This window comes from Nipponia nippon, unplaced genomic scaffold, assembly GCF_047370975.1.
Source record: "Nipponia nippon isolate SJK-2023a ecotype South Korea unplaced genomic scaffold, ASM4737097v1 scaffold_1, whole genome shotgun sequence".
In the NCBI taxonomy this organism is placed as follows: Eukaryota; Metazoa; Chordata; class Aves; order Pelecaniformes; family Threskiornithidae; genus Nipponia; species Nipponia nippon.
The window spans coordinates 77,306,315-77,320,972 of record NW_028262290.1 but is presented as its reverse complement, the minus strand read 5'-3'; positions in this window follow the sequence as shown (position 1 = coordinate 77,320,972).

The following is a 14,658-nucleotide window of genomic DNA, read 5'->3' as shown; positions in this document are numbered from 1 at the left end:
TTTTTAATCTTCAGCTATTAAAATTTTATGTGGCCATTCACATGGAATATAGTGATATGACTTAAGAACTGGTACAAAACCATCATTTTCTCCTGATCTTAGAAGTCATTTAACCCATAGCATTTCCTCCCTTATTAATGCAAACAGTCTTTATTGATCTATTATCATAAAATGTTTACCGTTTTATGCTGTAGTGTGAGATTTTTCAGATTAAAGGCTCAAATCTTCAGGTAATTCATACTATCATCTTCCTCATGTCCTCAAGAGAAACACAGGTGAAGAGGTAGGAAAAATAATATTGATTAATATTGAAGTTAATAATGTCATTTTTTACATGTGTTTTATACCCATCTATCATCTACTTTTAATCTGTTGCCTCATTTTTAATTTACTGATCCCTCTATCCATTGCTCATCTCTTCTTCTCCTTACTGTTTAGCTCCAGACTTCCCAACAGGTTACTCACGTGGAGCAATTGGGTAGGACAGGGGCTCGCACTAGCTTGTTGTGTCATTCTTTGCCCTTCCAGGTCACTCCTTACTTCTTATACCTACTTTAAACCAGTATGGGAACAAAAAGATTGTACTCACATCCTTAAGGAAGCATGTGTTGTTAACTTAGTGGTAGCCTGATTTGAAGACACAAGCATCAGGGAACTCTCTGCATTCCATGTATGTCAGAAGCCTTATACAACAGGAGAGAAGAAGCAAAAAAAAAGTCTCATGAGGAACTGTAGAAATCCCTGATATTTCAGGATCTGGAAACTAAAGAACTAGGTAAAGGGTAAAGTGGGTAATAACTGGCTGAATACTCCACTGATAAATGCAGGTTGCATATATCAGTAACCGCAAAGCATTAAAAAAGCTATATATTAAAAATGGAAGCACATAAATGCAGGGCTGAAAGCAGAACAAATCTCTTCAAAAGACAAAAGCATCTTCTATCTCCTTTCATTTGGATAGTAATGCCCTACTAGCAGAATGAAATAGATTCAAGCTTCCAATATAAAACAGTTCATCATTATGACAAAAAGAAGGAGAAAAATTAGAGATAAGTCAGGAGAGGAGCAAGAGAAAGCATGAAAAATCTAAAGGGGCAACAGAAAAGTTTGAAGATAAATACAGCTTAGCTGAGTGATGCCTGAGCATAACAGCTCTCTGCAAACTTAGTAACTGATGGACTGGGTGACTGAAATGGGGATCACAGGAGAATATTGGGAAACAACTCCCTCATGACATCTTTTATGTGAGAAAGACATTCACCCTAAAGAAAGTTTATAGAAAAAGTGAAGAGCAAAAATGTGATCCAACGTTGCTTTAAAGTCTTGTGGGGCCACAAGACAGAAAGTTGAGAGCAATGTCCTTTAGGTTAAACAGACCCTAAACCATACTGGTCTGGACTGCAGAGATGAGTCATGATCAAAGATTGGATCCTGAAGAAGAAGAAGAGATGGGGCTGCAATTTCTGTCCCAGAATCCTCATCCATGGAAACTCACCAGGCTCTGTATGCACTCCAGCCCTGTTCTATCTTCACATACAGTTGGCCTTAAAGACCATATACAGAGGTTGTGAATGATCAGGCTAAACTAAATTGTATATAATCTACCCTAGAGAGTTGTTCTGGTCTCCTTCTTCCACCCAGGCAGAAACTGAGACAAGAAGATTATTAGAGTTCAGGATGACTATATGATGCTGAAATAACAAAGCTTCATCAAGAGTCCCAGGAAATATATTTACAAACATAAATATTTATGTTAGGCTACCTGACAGAAGGCTAATCAAATTCAGCACAAAGACCCAGTTTTCCAAGGAATAATTCACCAAGACTACAGCACAGCTCAGAGTACAGCAGAAGACCTGCACTCTGACAGTACAAGGATGGCAGCACAGTTACAGCACATGGGTTGTGCCTTTTGTCATCCCGATATTCCAACAGGAAGACAGACTGCAGCCACAAGACACCCAAAATGAGGAAATAAAATAGGCAGCCACCTTCTCTAAGATTTACAGAGGATGAAGCAGGGAATATTAGGAGGTGAAAGATAATGCCTAGGAGTCAAATAAATATTGATTCCTGAAAGATGTGAAACATCTACCTAAAAATCACTTCATTGTCATCAATTAAAATGAAGCCAGAAGATGCAGTGAGGACTTAAGTCACACATTGTGTTCCTTGTTGCATACAAGTGACCATGGCCAGACCCCTTAGACACATGTCTTTGTGCTTGCATGTTGGTGTGAGAGTGTGATGGAGTTGAGTCCATGCTTAGAAATCGAAATAAAACCAAAATTATCTTCCTCTTCCATATGACCTCATCTTGAAATTCACTGCATTAATTCCTACATGACAAATGGGAGAGGACAGCTCCACTGTACCTCCAGGTTGGGGGGGGGGGGGGGGGAGAAATCTACCTCCAGAAATCCACAAGACATTTTGATGTTGGCCTTAAAAAGTTCTAGAAAGAATTTCAGCTGGCCTGAGTATGCCTGCTTTGCAAAAGCTGTAGACAATAGCTTCTGCATGGTGGGTGTGGAGGGTATTGGTTAACACATACTTGGTGTTCAGACTAATAGCATTTTTCCTCAATGGAAGAAATCTTGGGCTGTCTGCATGACATCAATATTAGTGTGATCCTCAGATTCCATGCTTTCCATACTTAATCATGGCTTTTCATCTTCTTCCCATTCACTATCAGAGTTTATCAAGTCATCTAAAAATAACCATATTTTCTGATGTCTGGAAATTAGCAAAAGGATACCCTTCCACAGAAAAAATGAACAAGAAGTTGCTGAGCAATCCTTTGTACAGAAGTTGCAAGTAACTACAATACCACACAGTACTTTTGAGCATGGCAGCACAGCAGACAACACCCACACCGCATTCTTCTTCTTTTTTTTTTTTTGAAGTTCACTGTTACCATGTTTTTTAAGTTCCAAAAGTAAAACAGAAAACAGGTGTTTCTAATGTAGATTTGTTTTCGAAAACAGCTGGGGAGAAATCCTCTTCTGTGGTAACCAGCCTTTCTGGTTAGGTATTTAAAGGCTATTTTCCTCATCTTTCCCTGTTTTTTCTTGTCCATGGTTGATACATCTGGTGCCTCTCTTTTTCTAAAGATCATTTTTCCCAGCCGCAGTACAGTTGGGGAGAACCAGCTCTTTTTGTACAGTCAAAACAGATTTCTTTACCCCTTCTGTTTGTAGCATTCAGAATAATCCCTTTGACTCTCATCCAGGCCTCCTGCCCCTCCAAGAAGTTGTACATTTTTGGTCATGTGAACACAAACATGATGTGTTGGTGATGCCAGGTGCTAGCATAGGGGTGTCTATTAAAATAGGGATCTGAGGAAGGTTCCACTAACCCTTTCATTCAGAAATACCACAGAAGCTGATCCAGGTTTGCATAATTCTAAACAAATATAAGTAGTGGAAAACAGCTTCCTAAAACACGCATATTTCTGACAAATGCGCAACAGTCATCTTTGGCACTCTTCCAAGATGTGTGCCATTTCACCACTGATTAAATCAGAGGATGAAACCAGTTGTTCTGAGAGGAGAAGAGACAGTAAAAAAAAATCAGGATCCCTCACAGCACTGAGATGGTAAAGATTTGCTCTTTGACTAAGTTTACCGCACAGATTTAACAACATTTTTGCAATTTGCTCATCAGGAAATGTTCACCCAGCACTATGTGCTGTAATAAGGATAAGTACAGGATTGTTCCTATACTACGTGCTACCATTCTGTACTTATCCCGTGCCATGTAAATGCACACCTCATTTTTGGTGGAGCTTCTCTTTTCCCCTACCATCTCAAGCACTGTACCATACAGAAAAACCCAAGCCCTCTTTTTCCTGTCTGAGATGTAATTTTACCTAGTCAGAAAAAGGAAGGATAGCTTTCTCTCCAAAATGACAAGTGGTGCTGACTCTGCTCACACGTCTCCCCCTTTATATCCAGCATGATCTGTTTCGCAACGCACTAAGCCTCTTCAGTCAGCGTGGGTGTACTTCTCCTACTGCCGGCTTTCCCTATCCAAGCGGCAGAGAGGGGCATAGCTGTGGGAACTGAAATACATTTAGCAAAGCTCTCTACCCAGCTCCAGCACAGCCTTCCTGTCGTATCCCCAACTGGTCCTGCAGTGAACTTCTATCTAATTAAGATACTCAATCTTGTTCTATATCTGGTAATAAAGAAAATAGTATCTTTTTTCTTATTAGGCATTCCATTCTGTTTCACAATAACTGGAGAAAAATCTTGGAAAAACAGTCGTTATATTCAAAGGTGTCCTGTCAATAACTGCGTAACTTCAAAAGAGTAAGAGCCCTCTTTTCATTCCCCTCCCATGATCGATGACAAACCTCAAGGTTTCTTTTGTAAGATATCTGTCCTCCACTCTATCAGTGGGACTGGATATCTCTTTGACTATAATAGCTGTCTGGAGGTAGAAACACTGCGTCTTGTGCCTTAATAACACAAACCTGTATATAGCCATGCAGCTGGTAGGGTTACAAACTGGGAAAGACCTGTACACCATTTTGCTTTCTCAGTTCTATTCCGTCTTTGTGACAGTGGGATGCTCTGCCCTCTCTTTCCAATAGACAGTTCAGGTTGACCTGAAAATTTTAGCATCTCACCAGCAATGAGGGTAAACATTTCTTCTGAAGGGTAAAAACATTAGTCATGTTCTGATGATTTTTGAATAAAGCTCCAGCTTGCCCCTGGACTTCATTCCATCAAAGTCTTCTGTAAAGGTCAATAAATGCATATTTTTAAGCACATTATTAAAAAGGTGGTGGTGGGGGGAGAAATACTCTTCAGAGCATTTAAACCCCATAGCCTAGTGGAGTGTGTTAAATCTTGTACTAAACAAAAATGCAAATAAACTGTTAATCCAGAAGCTTCACTTTTGCACACATCAGATCCTGAGTGATCAGATTTACCTTTTCTTTCAGCAGCTACTTGCTACAAAATAGCCCTTGCAACCTTTGAAACTGTTTCTATGGAAGTATTTCCTGCATCCCCACTTTTTGTGCTAATAGTTCTCTTAACAGAGGCTTTTCTTTACTCTTAAGTTCTCAAGGTTTCTCCTGCTCTAAGCTCATCCCAGAATTGTATTTGGTTACATGTCTTCCTGTCTCAAACATCCATTCAGAATCGTTACAAAAGTGATTTTCTTGAGTCTTCCAGGTCTGTAATTTGGAGACTGACACACAAATGATTATTCATGCCAAAGAGCAGAAAATAACACTCATTACATTGCTTTCTTTTGCCTTTGTGATTCCTGCCCATGTAAGAGTGGCACTAGCACACCGAGTCGTAAATTGGCACTCTGCATAGTTCTTACTGATTCACAGCTGCGTGCGTGTTTAAGTGCTTTCCTGAACAAATATACTACAATTAGGCCAATCCAAAGACCACTCACCCAAAGCTGTCTGCACATAGCGCACTCAAATAAACAAAACAGAAACCAGCAAGAGGGCTATGACCACCTGATGTCTAGCCAGAAATTTCTCTCTCTGGCGAGTTATCCACACCCAGAACACCATGGTAACTGTCAAGTGAGGCAAAACACACCTGAATACATTGGAGTGTCCTGCATTTTGAAAACATCCCAGACCTTTTCTCATTGCCTGGAACCCCCTGAGTAATAACCGGCAAGCGTTTTTCAAACACCATCACATCATTTAGCAGTATCTCCTTTTGGTCAGACCATCTTATACCTTGGGTTTTGCCCCTGCTAATAGTTTTGCATCTGTGCAGTCCCCAGTGGACATGAAGTCAGCTGCAGAACAGGTTATTGCCTGCACTGTTCACACCTAAAATTATAATAACTCTTGCGTGCCCACGCCCTGTGTTCTTTAACTGCATGCCCATTGCATCTGCATGTGTTTGCTATAAGAACCAGAAAAGGAAAACATGTATTTTGGAAGTAGGGGACCCAGGGCAATCCTCTCTCCTGCCCTGTGAGGGCAGAGACCCTGGGTATTCCTCCAGCCCTGGGCAGTAGTGCCAGGCTGGGGTGGTTCCCTGTTTATAGGTGGAGCCCAGAGCGAGATCAGGTCCATGTTCTCAATATACACACAGACACCCCCCTCCAACCCCAAAACCTTTCACATAACTCCCACTTATCTGTCTGTGAAAGCCAGCCATCCCTCACTGTGCTATCTGTAACTGTTGTCTGCTTCTCACTCCGATACTTGTTCCATCCAGAAATTTCTCATGTCATGTTCAGCAGTTTATCATGTCCAGTTCAGTTACTTTCAGCTCAGGCCAGGGCCCTAGCATTTGCATGCATACTTCAGGAGGAATGGTACAGATTACTGACCTGATTTAAAAAGTAGTAATCGGCAGACAGATAATCCCAATTTGTTTGTTTGAAATGCAAAGTATCAATCAAATCACACTCTTGTAAACTTTCCTGTATATCCTTCCACCCTGCCTCCTCCCCCCCTCCCCTGGCAAAGGACTAGCAAGGACTCCTGAAGAAGCTGACATCCTAATGGATAAAGACCTCAGAAGCCTAGTCATCAGACACACACTGTGGATTAACAAAGCAAAATGCCTTTGTCTCCCTTCTTAAAACCCAGTATGTCTTGAGTCCATCATATTCATGTCACACATATTCTGGGCAGAGCCCTTTTTGACCTTAGGTTTACTAATCAAATAGAAACTCACATTTCCCTTTTTTTTAGCTCTGTCCCCAACCATTATGCTATAGACTTAGTCCAGGGTATAAAAACTAATGAGGGACAATGGAAAACATAACACAGATACCAAAATCATATGGACACAGACTGAAAATCCGAAGCTTATACCTAGTTGACTAAGATTCTGCAAAGAGTTATCTAATAGAAATAATCACAGATTAAAAAAAAAAAATGCTTTGAACCGGAGAAGTGCCAGACAGATTCCTGGTCTGCTTGAGAGAAAGCTCCCAGTAAGGATGGCCAGTTCCCCCCTCTGTCCATAAGGCTGTTGGTCTCAGACAAAAAAAGTATGTAAATTAGGGAAAGCTCAACTTGCCGACTATAAGCTCTATAGACTACTGCTTCGGTGAAGGAATTTCCCATTCAAATATTACAGATTAAGAGGTTCTAACTATGCCCTGGAGAATACAGGTATCAGACATATTAAGATCAGCTAGAGGGATGAGGAAGTCTCCACTGCAGAAGAATCAGAAATCAATGTGTTTGAATGCACATATTACAGTCAATATATTTTGTTGAAATGTTGGGCTGAAATATATTGACAAGAACACAGTGGGGAAATTTAGAACCCCAAATGCTAACCAATAAAAACTACTTGTGTTCATGTTCGAGCTATTGGCAGGTGTTAAATTATCTCAGCGAGCAAGCATTTTGTGGCTTACTGAAAGTAATTAACACCTGGAATATACAAGTTTTCTCATGGTTCTATATGTTGAAGATATGAGTTTCAAAAGCATAAATTTTCTGGAATAGTATTAAACTTAAATTAGTGATGTAGATGAGAAAAAAGAAGTGTTAGTTATATGCACAATTGCTACTTTTGGCAAGGATTTTCTGAGATCAGAGGAAGCAAAACAATCAATCATAAAAATCCCTTGAGAAGTGTGATCGTGTAAGTCCTCAAAATGTTCTCTGGTTCAATTATCATTGAAAGGAAAGGAGACCTATCAAACTGTTTAACACCTTATGTTGCTGTTGCAAAATTACTGTAATGAAAGTTAATCAGAAAATCTAATGAAATTCTGCACAGCACAGCCTCATTTTATTGCAAAGCATTGATGTAGGCATCAGTTCACATACTGGCCAATCAAAGACCATGAAGTGATGACAATCCATGCTAATAATAACACAGAGATCATTAAGAGGTGGCATGATTTTAATACAAATGAGAAAAGAATATTAGACTTGCCTATAGCATGTCTTCTAATGGAAAAAAAGCATCATCATACAAACCACCTCATGCTTTATAATGTTAGCACTAGCAATCTCATTCTAGAAACACGTCCATTTGATGGGTTCATATTCCATATTTCCTCTATGACTAAAAATAGGATTCTCTCATGCTGTGTATGTTACACCCACTCCTCTTCTGGTTAACAAAGGTTTTTCTCAACAAACGACGGTAAAGGATGCGCCCACCAGATAGTCTCTTTAAGCTACATAGAAACTACATTTAGTTGGGGCTTAGGTTGAAGGTTTGGTCCAAACTGACCCGTGGCCTGTCCAGACTAATTTATTCTTTTGGCAGCATTATATTTTTCTTTCTTTTTTTTCTTTTTTTTTCTCTCTTCCTCCTGATGTAATAGCCTATTCTTCTGATGTATTTAGGAAGAGCCTTTGTACCCAGTTACCTACCTAAATAAGCCAGCCCCTGATCCTCTGATCCTCTGATCAGCTTACTATGTATTACCTATTTTGTGGGACATGATGTGTGGTAATATCCCTTTGGTATTCTATCATACAATTTGAACAAGTAAACTTTTCCCAATTCCATTGGGAATTCAGAATTTGGGGTGGCTGAATCCAGCAGCCCAAGAGAGGCGAGGCTCCTGCAGCACCAATAAGCACGCATACACATACACACACACAGAGCATACTTATGTATATATGTACATGGCTGGCTGCACAGATTGGCACAGACAGACACACAGCACACATGCAACACAAATGGCATCAACAGCCTCACCCTGCTCTCCTCTCTGGCCAACCAGGATGAAGGTCCATTAGTGGGATATAAATAAAGATACACGTACGAGGTGGATCCCTCCAGCAGCTGGGCTTGGGCACGCAGTCTGCCCAGTAGCTGCCCTGGCATCTCAGTCTCCCCAGTTGCTAGCACCTGGACATATGAGCCCCTGAGGCTGCAGCCCCGCTCCAGCTGCTGGCGCAGACCTGCCTCACTCACAGCCATGCACACACATGCACCACACGCATGTCATCTCCCACTAGTTGGCCCTGGACAAATGGTCCTTCCAGTAGCTGGTCCTGTGCCTCCTTACTCTTCCTAGGTGCCTTACCCCTAGAGACACACACATACATGCATGCACACAGATACGTACATACACGCACGCACGCACGCTTGTACACACATGCACACCCCTCACTGGCAGTTGGCTGGGACTCCCCTCGTCCCTCCACAGCCACTCCCCCAGAGACACCCCCGCCCTGGCTCCCAGGCCACATCACCTCCTCGTTGGCTAGTCCGGCTTGGCAGTCAGACTAGCCACCTGGCTAGAGCTCACACACTCCCTCGCACACCTGCACGCCCTCCAGGTTCTGTCAGCACGGACACAGGGGCGCCTGTGACCCATGGCCACACCCCAGCTGCTGCACGCAGACCCCGTGCACACACACGCACACAGAACAGGGAGCCCGGCACCCAGGAAAAGAGTTAGAAATGGAGTTAAATGAGAAGACAGGACATTCTGCACTGGTCAGGCACAGGGCATGGCCAGGCAAGAGTACTGACCAGCAGCCTATTCAAACACAACCAGCCCCATTTCTCTTTTTATCCCTCTATTTTCCCATGCTTGTTCCTCCACAAACCACCATGATCCCTGCCTTCCCCTACCTTTGGCTCCTCCCCTAAACATCCCATAGTAAGTCTTGGGAAATCCTGAAATGCTCTATCCGTGCATCCCATAACGTGACCCATACTCCTGTAAGCAGTGACCTCTCTCAGCCTGTAAGGTGATGGCAACAGCCTCTCCTCTTGACTTGTGGTGCCGAGATCAGGGGGCTGGGACAGCCCTAGGAGGAACAGGGGCAGCGTGTCCATTCCTCTGACTGGGTTATTGGGGTTCCCCCACCTACCACTGCGCCCCTCTGCTCCGTCCTGTGTCTCTGGAGGCGGGCTTTTTAAACACATATTGTAAGATTTCTCTGACGCTGTGACCTCACAGTTCTGTGACAAGATCATTATGAAAATAAAATATTCTTCAAAGGTCTCTGCTAGTAACCTTCTTCTAGTCCCCTTCATACGCACTACTTTCCATGCCTCCTGCAAGTCTTCTTTGGCTTTCCTCTTAGCTTTCTGTGAAGTAATATTCATGTCATGAATTTATTTTGCAAGTCTGTGCTTAAAATATGGTTTAAGTTAGGTTTTTACATTCCTATTTCTAAGGATTTATTCCTTAAAAGAAGAATCGAATTTTTTGAATGGAGACAATTTCTTTGTATGCAATGTGGATTGAAGCCAAACTTCAACAATTATATTTTAATTTTTACTTGAATTCATTCATAGCTGCATCATCATAACAAGATGACTTGATTCTGATGTCTGCTTTTGACAAAGTGAGGAGACAAGGGCTATGGAAGGGGCTTTTGTTTCTTTATGTCATCTCAAACTTGCAGATGCCATTGTAGAGATCAGATAGAAGTCAGAATATTGTACAGCTTTTGGTTCTCACTGAACAAAGAAAGAGGAAGAACATCCTTTTCATGTTAAGCCTGCATGAACCATGTTATCACTGGATGCTAAGTAATGGCATGGAGTAATGGTTGAACAAACTCTGCAATAAACCTGTAATTTATAAAGTAATTTTTAATATTGTATTCTTCCCAGTGAAAGAGAAGCATCAGGTGAGATTTAGGAAGAATCTGCTTAACAGCTGGTGTTCTGTGGGTGAAATACACTCGTGCTTGCTTGCCTTTTTGTTTTTTGGGTGCACACACATCAATTTTTCCATGTAATACTGGTCTGAAGTAATACTGATCTGAAGTGACTTTTTGTTAGCTTAATTCTGTAGAAAAAGGAGGAAAAAAATCACACAGTGTACAATACAAAAAGTCTTCATATCAAGTTACCTGGCAATATCTCAGACTTTTTCCTTGCAACACTTAATTTGCTCTGAGCAGTCTTGAATGTGCAGAACAACAGGTAGGAGAGATTTGGTTAGACCTTAGAAGTTACTAAAATCATAGTAGTCAAATTCCTGCTTATAATCTGAAAGAGACAGTAGGGACTGTCTTTTGGGAATGAAAGGATGTAGCAAGAAATGACAGAGGATAAATAGCCTCCTTCCCAATTTATAAAATGCAGAAGGCAGAATATTCTGCTGCTGGTGGATACTTGATTTTATTGCAAAAAGATATTGTTAAAATTTTGAGTCTGTCAGAGAGAGTTTTTAAAATAGAAGGGGCTCCCGATTTGTACCCATTCATTACAAAAAAACTATCAAAATCTGAAATCTAGACTACTTTCTGACAATAATTGTAGCATCTAAAAGGCATTTCTGGAGCTCAGACAAAACCCAGCAGAAGTTACCCGTAACTGTAGCTTGTTACAGGGGGGTGAACACTGTAAGAACAGTAACATTGGAGCACTTAATCAAAGTACATGGGGGAAAAGAAAACAGCTTGAAGGGAAAATACAGCCCTCCATCTTGCATATGCTCTGAATAGTATTCTTTCACAAGAAAATCCAGGAAGGTTGTTTTCAAGCAATGAAATTGCTTTGAAATGCTTAGTCAGAAAGAATGCTTCCTCTCCTGTGCTCCTCTCACTCGGCCTCCGCTGCGAACCTCAGCCACCTCCTCCACGTCACCCTCCAGTTTCTGTTAGGCTGAGATGCATTTGGGATCTACCCTAATGCCTCGACACTGAAGCTTCCAGCCTGGAATCTGTTAACTCCTAGGTCTTGTTGTGCTCAGGGATCAATTGGAAGCATTTAGCATTGTTCAGCTTTCAGTCATCATCCAGCATTTTTCAGCACTTCAAGATGAACGAGCATTCCATGACAAGTAAAAAGGGCAGATGATAGGAGAACCCTACCCAGAAAGGAGTAATCTCTTTGACACACGAATCTCTACTGGAGATTCAGTAAGAATAACAGAAATCTTATGTGCAAACAATGGCAAACAGGGAAGAAACATTCAAATAAACGGGTATTTGTTTCACATATTGATCAGCAAACACCCACATTTATGAAAAGTAGTCAACTGATTATGTTTCCAGACTGTACCCAATTGTATTACTAAGCAAGCCAAGCTATAAGAACAATTCTTCTAACTGGAAGGACAAACTGTGAGCTATTAACACAAGCATAATTCAGTAAGCTTTCAGAAAAGAAAAGGGTCTGAGAGCTTGAGCCCTTAAGAAAAAGCAGTCAAAGCATTTGACATCTTGTTTTCTTACCAGATGATCTTTAACATTTTCTGTCTTACTGCCAAGACCTACCAAATATAAGTAACGTAAGGATTGACAGAGATATTGTTCTTCCCCACCTTTTTTGTTTTAATAAAGGCTATTTAAAAAAGCAGAGCTCTCTATATATGTTTACAGTACCCGGTCAGGGAAAATTTTTTCCCTTGAGCTGATGCTCTAAAGATGGCACACATAAATGTTACTATATATTTTTCTTATACTCTTAACCCACAGCTCAAAACTGTTTACAGCACAAAAATGAACTGAAGATGACAGCCCAGTCACAATCTTCATTGTTTCTGATGTCACCAGTATAGCAGTTCAGAATGTCAATGGAGGAAGTGAAAAGAAGGGGAACAGAAAGACCTCATGATGTACAGGGGACATTATTTTAAAAGGAGAGAGAGATGTTAGGATAAAGATGACTGAGTAGAACAGTAGGAGTTTGAGGGAGAAGAGAGATATTTCCCCTTATCATTCCCAACCCGTTGTTTTGTTCCCAAAGTCTTCCAAAGATGGCCATATGATGTTGCATCAGCAACATTTGCACCCATCTGTCATGTTCTCCAACAGCAGAAATACAGACAGATTAGGATTTTCTGACCACTTGGCTCTATCAGGAGTTAGTAAAGCTGTTTGGAAGTACTTTTGCCAAAAAGTTCCAATGAAAAGATGAAGCTCTCTATAGGAAGTGAAAAATAAAAGGTTTCTGTCTTTTACATACACTTCTATTCAGTGAAAACTTCCTCAACTTTCCTATTAGAAAGGGGTGCCAAGCATATTTTAAGACGATTTCTTACATAGTTTGACTGATACCATGCTTATGCTGAATTTTTCATTTTCAGCTATACTTAATACAGTCTTTCTAGGGATATAAGAAAGTGAGTAAGATGTGGCTTATTTTTTGGAAGTATCAGATACTTGCTGCTTAAATTCAAATCAATGCATTTTGCTAAGTTCAAAAACTGTGGAAGCACAGAACGTGAGAAGTGGGGCTTGCCTGGACCAAACTGAAGTTTAAAACAAACATCAGATGATTGTGCCTAGGTGCAAAGAAAGGCCATAAACCATCTTATTGCTACTGCTTAGTTTCATGCAGTAGAAAGTGCTGAGCTCTTAAAGTAAAATGGATACTAGCGGGTTAAATAAATTAAATCAAATACTAAAAATAGAGACCTGTTATTCCTCTCTTTGATTGCCTTTCATTTTTTTACAGCTCAATTAAAAATGGCTGAGAGAATGAAATGAGAAAGAAGTTTGTATATATGACTAGTCCAGTGATCAGTTCAAAGGATATATGGGCAACTGGCTTCTAGTCCTTGCTCCAGTGAACAACTTCATATTTGATTACAAAATATCTAGGTGGCTATGATGTGCTGCTGAGGACTTAAGGAGCTCTATCCCAAATCGAGAAAAAAAAGCATCTAAAACTGGGTCTTCTGTAACCAAGCTGAGTTCTTCCAACAGCTGAGTACAGCAGACTGACAGTTACCACCCTCAGACTGTTTTTTACGAAGGTGGGAGGCTTAGGCACTGTCTCTGAACCAACTCGCTCGTGTTGAGTCACCTGTATGAATTAGCGAGATGAATCCCAAAGGTGTACTGGCATTCCTTCAGTTCCGCACAGCCCACACAGCAGTGATCCTGCACGTGCCTGCCAACAAACGTATAGAGAGAGCGAGGAAGCCCTGTTTTTTGAAGAGCCGTTTGTTTTATTTGAATGCTTACAAAGGCAGCCAGGTATACAAATGTTCCTAGTGAATCTAGACTTGTTTTCACTTCCAGAAACATACATTTAGAATATGTAGTCTAGTGCTCGTTTCATGAACTCAAAAGGAAGAGATTTCACTGACATGGTATTAAATATCTCTGATGAATTTGCTCCAAGATAGCTTTATTTAAGAATAATTCACTAGAACAGGGCACTCACTCATGTCTTATATCTTTCTGATGTACTTTATTCAAGCAGAGGCTTGGTTGTGTAAGCTATTTTAATTAACACTTTAAGCTAAGCCTTCACCATCTGCTCTCCTTTATAATTACAAATGTAAAGGGAATCTCATTCTCCGTAGTAACATTAAAATTCAAGATATTAAAGAAAAGACATAAATGTATGCCATTTTATTCATTCCAAGGGCACTCATTTGCTGTGTTCCTTTTTACTGTTTTTGTCTCCTCTAGGACTCAAAGGACAGAGCAGTGCTAAATGGTGCCAAAATATTTCCTTGACTGAGCTCTTGGGACTGCCTTTGAAATCATGGATGACTCACATGAGCTTCTGAATCACAGAAAAGAAACACATACTGTAGCAATATTATTCTAGGCCAATAAAAAGTTGCTTTCAGGAAATTTCATAGAATTTTTCTATATCAAATTCCCCAGCTTTAACTGTTATGGGGGAAAAGGGTATTCATCATGAATATAAAAATAAAAACAGGAGTCATACTAGCAAAAGATGCAAAAAATGAATGACAGAAGTACATAAGTTTCCTTGAAGTATTGTAGTACTTGAAGTTATTATTTCCATT